Here is a 4883-nt window from a genome sequence, read left to right as displayed (position 1 = left end):
GCTTTGCCATTGGCATCAGATGGAAATTTGTTGAAAAATATGAGTTTTCATGACAGCCCAGAGAGTCTCTCCCCTGTAGCACAGGTTACCCTGATAATTCATCTAGATGGCTGTGCATCATCCCATTGTGTACTTATCTCATTGTTTGAAAAAAAATCCTTCCATGTTCAGGCAATTAATCTGTGTTTTTGGTATTTTAGACTCAGTATGTGTTTTGTCTTGTACACTTCAAGAATTATCAGCAACAAAAACCTACTAAACCCTGGTATGTGTGCCTGTTGTTTTATTAGTAACTCCCATATTCCCCTGCAAGCTAGCCATCTTTTTTTGTGGGTGCAGCAAACTTTATTGATGGTATTCAAGAGAGTAGGAAGGGCTCCCTAGGCCCCTCCTATTATTATGGGGGTCTGGGATGGAAATTGTGAGGGAGATGCTCAGTGTTGGGGACAGGGACTCCTCAGCAATTGAGGGCCTCTCTCTTGCTCTCAGTGTCCTTGCTGGGTTGAGTGGTACAGGGCTCCTTATTCCTTGGAGGCCATGTAGGCCATGAAGTTCACAAGCCTGTTGCCGTAACCATATTCATTGTCATACAAGGAAATGAGCTTTACAAAGTTGTCATTGAGAGCAATGCCAGCCCCAGCATCAAATGTGGAAAAATGAGAGTTGTTGTTGAAGTCACAGGGGACAACCTGGTCCTCAGTGTAGCCTAGGATGCCCTTCAGTGGGCCCTCAGATGCCTGTTTCACCACCTTCTTGATGTCATCATACTTGGCAGGTTTCTCCAGGCTGCATGTCAGATCCACAGCAGATACATTGGGGGTAGGAACACAGAAGGCCATGCCAGTGAGCTTCCTGTTCAGCTCTGGGATGACCTTGCCCACAGCCTTGGCAGCACCACTGGATGCAAGGATGATGTTCTGGGCAGCCCCACGGACAGTATGCCACAGCATTCCAGAGGAACCATCCACAGTCTTCTGAGCGGCAGTGATGCCATGGACCATGGTCATGAGCCCTTCCATGATGCCAAAGTTGTCATGGATGACCTTGGCCAGGAAGGCTAAGCAGTTGGTGGTACAGGATGCATTGCTGACAATCTTGAGCAAGTTGTCATATTTCTCGTGGTTCATACCCATCACAAACATGGTGGCATCAGCAGAAGGGGCGGAGATGATGATCCTTTTGGCCCCACCCTTCAAGTGGACCCTGGCCTTCTCCATGGTGGTGAAGATGCCAGTAGACTCCATGACATACTCAGCACCAGCATCACCCCATTTGATGTTAGCAGGATCTCGCTCCTGGAAGATGGTGATGGGCTTCCCGTTGATGGCAAGCTTCCCATTCTCAGCCTTGACTGTGCCACTGAATTTGCCATGGGTGGAGTCATACTGGAACATGTAGACCATGTAGTTGAGGTCAACAAAGGGCTTATTGATGGCAACAATCTCCAGTTTGCCAGATGCAGAGCAGAAGGCAGCCCTGGTAACCAGGTACCCAATAACAGCCAAATCCATTCACACCGACCTTCACCATCTTGTCTATAGGACGAGGCTGGCACTGCACAAAGAGATGCAGCTGTCTCTGGAACAGGGAGGAGCAGAGAGCCTAGCTGTCTTGATTTATATCCCTATGAACAGAAAATAGAAAAAGATATACATTTCCGCTACCCTAGCCACCATCAGTTTCTTGGTTAGGGTTTTACTGCTGTGAACAGACACCATGACCAAGGCAACTCTTATAAGGACAACATTTAATTGGGGCTGGCTTACAGGTTCAGAGGTTCAGTCTATTATCATCAAGGCAGGAATATGGCAGCATCCAGGCAGGCATGGTGCAGAAGGAACTGAGAGTTCTACATCTTCATCTAAAAACTGCTAGGAGAAGACTGGCTTCCAGGCAGCTAGGATGAGGGTCTTAAAGCCCACACCCACAGTGACACACTTCCTCCAACAGGGCCACACCCACTCCAATATGGCCACATCTTCTAATAGTGCCACTCCCTGGGCCAAGCACATACAAACAATTAGATAATATCCAACTTGGAATTTCTGCCTATCTGATGAATGTAAGCAATGTCTTATTGCTGCTCTAATTTGCATTTCTCTGATTGCTAGTGAAAGTGATTAACTTTCCATATACTCATTGGCTCTATGTGAACTGCCTATCATATATGTACAACTATTATCAGCTTACATAGATGCTTTGATGAATAACATGCAGGCCTGTTTCCATATGTTACGAATTGGCAATAGTAGGTACTGTTTGTTAATTGATTAGATATTTAAATACCCTTTTCTCTTTTTCATGTGTGCATGGTGCATAGGTGTGTGTGCATGTTTCTGTATGTGGTGTTTGTGGGTGAAGACACATATGTCATGGTTCACCTGTGTAGGTCAGAAGATGATCTCATGTGAATCCTTACCCTCTACCTCTCTGGAATCTTCTCCACTACATACATGTATTCTCCTGTCTTCATCTCCCAACTCACTGCAGGAATTCTGGGATTACAGACATGTGTTACCAACTTTAGGTGGGTGCTGAATATCCAAACTCCTGTCCTCACACTTACACAGCAAGTACCTTATCCACTCGGCCATCTCCTCAGACTCCAAAATACTCTGAATGTCTTAATGATTCAGGGGCCCTTGTACAGGGAAGGATTAAGAGCCGGCATAATCTATGGGTTCCGGTCTCTGAACACGCCAGCATGCTAATGCTGGGTATAAAATGGCTGAACCACAATTGTCCAAACCAGATTTTCAGCTAAATGAAGATTCCTCTCAGCAGGATACACTCCAACTATCCCAGAATAGGGTGTCTGGAAGGGACTCTCCAAGGGATGTGGCACCAGCTGAGGGTTATCTAAGGCAGAAAGTTTCCCTCCCCAGCCCTTTGGATCCAGTCTCCTAGCTGTGAAGTTTAAACGATGTGGGACTCAAACGGGAGTCCTGATCCCACTATTTGTGCTCAGGCAAACCCAGATTCTTCCCAGAGCCTCAGCTTCCAAATCTGTAAAATGTGCCCATTCATTCCTAGAGCCACAATGAAGTCTAAATCTAGGATCAATCCAGCGATGAGCAGGAGATTGCCAATGAGTAGCTCTGTCATGACAGCACTTTGTATTACTGTCTTCAGCTACCAGAAAAATAAGAGAGAGAGAGAAAGGCCAAAACACCTCCCAGGCCAGCTTAAAGTACACCAAAGTTGTCCTCATGTTCAACATAAGATCCTGGGCAATAGCTCTTCTCAAAACAAACGTTTGCATCCCATCTTTAGGGATAACCAAAGCAAGACAGGAGGCCAGAGATTCAACCCAGCGTTACCCTCACAAAGCCTGTCACTGTCCCAATAACTCAACCAGACTGAGTTCACAACTGGCTCCTTAGTTGGGCTGCCTGCATTAATCTTAAGAAGTCAATTGCCTTTCCTGAAAATCACACGAAGAAACTGAGGGGTGTGGACATACAACTATGATTTTTAACCAGGAGTCAAGGACAGCCTGAGAGCCGTGGTGATGCCCAGGTAGGAGGAAATGCATAGCTTTTCCTTCTCTTCTGTCTTCTCTGGGTTAAAGAGGATTCAGCAAACTCAAAGAAAATACCTCCTGAAGCAGAGGTTTGAACTGTGCCAATTCTGTGACACAAAGGAAGCCGTTTCCAGAGTGGACACACTGATGAGGGCCGACAGCTCTGTGGCCACTCCCGAGGGTCGGGCAAGCATTTCACTTGGACAGGTACAAAGGCCCCACCCAACCACCACATGAACCTCTGCGGGGGTGGGGGACACACCTGACTGCCAGTGATGGATGCCCCCACTTTTAGTCAATTACCCTAATTCCTCACACATGCAGAGTTTCAGAACTCGAAACACACCCATTATCTTGCTTCAGCTTGTAACCACCCCACAGGGGAAGTGTCCACGTCTCTATTAAGCATGTGAACAAGATAAAACTCAGAAAGGGGAGGTGGTGGAACTCAATGTGGGCAGCACATGACAGCTTTATGTCCTGCTGGGCTCCTCGAACACTTCCACAGGCCATGGCAACACACCTTTGGCAGAATAAGAAACTAGACACCCATCATTACAGCCTCCTGCTCTTGCAGAGCTCTTACATGCAAGCCTTTGCCTGAGGGACCCTTCTAGAAAGTCTTCACCTCCTCCAAGATGCTACCTCAAGATTTGCCAAGAGAGATGGCACACACCTTATGTGAGCTCCGCCTTCAAGGTTACATGTTCCATCCAAATCTTGTCCAAAATATTTGTGGCTGGGACCTTTTATTTTTTCCATATCCTTGACCACACCAAAGGTGTATAATAATAATAATAATTCATATTATTTTAACATTCACCCTAAGAATTTCTTTGAAATTGTTAAATAATAGCTCCCATTTCTCAAATTCTGGCTGTGTGTCAGATCTTAGGCTTTGCCTACAATCCCGATTACCAATGCACGAAGCAGCTCATAAGATAGCTACCTGTCCATCTGAGAGCCAATTCCCTTTCTTCTATAAAGACTTGAAACTTCCCAGCCTCCTTTGCAGCTAGGCTAGCCATGTGACTACATTCAGATGGAGGAGATGCTTTTGCAAGTGATGTGTACAACAGAGACGTCATATTTCAATCCCCAAAGCAATCCCTTACTGTGAGCCTTCCCCTTTTGCTTTTCTCAGACATGGGGATGAGTTGATTGTGACCAGGCATGTGAAGGCCTCAGCGGGGAGGCAGAGCCACAGAATGGGGGGGAGGGGAGATTCTGGGTGCTCAGAAGTCTTCCTGAGTAGAACTTCCCCAACAACCTGGCTATTCTCATGCTTCTGGTATGTGAGAGGAAAAGAGACTTACCTTGTTGAGACCACTGTAACATTAGAGTCTCTTGGTTAGGACAA

General features: G+C 46.3%; 1 pseudogene; it reads right to left on the bottom strand.

The window, feature by feature from the left end:
- Nucleotides 1-521: 521 nt before the first annotated feature.
- Nucleotides 522-1542, bottom strand: LOC114628001 (annotated as a pseudogene).
- Between the last annotated feature and the right edge of the window lie 3341 nt (nucleotides 1543-4883).

This window comes from Grammomys surdaster, unplaced genomic scaffold (assembly GCF_004785775.1).
Source record: "Grammomys surdaster isolate TR1022 unplaced genomic scaffold, NIH_TR_1.0 66, whole genome shotgun sequence".
NCBI lineage: Eukaryota > Metazoa > Chordata > Mammalia > Rodentia > Muridae > Grammomys > Grammomys surdaster.
Note: the sequence above shows the minus strand (reverse complement) of the source record. Positions and strands in the feature narration are given on the sequence as shown.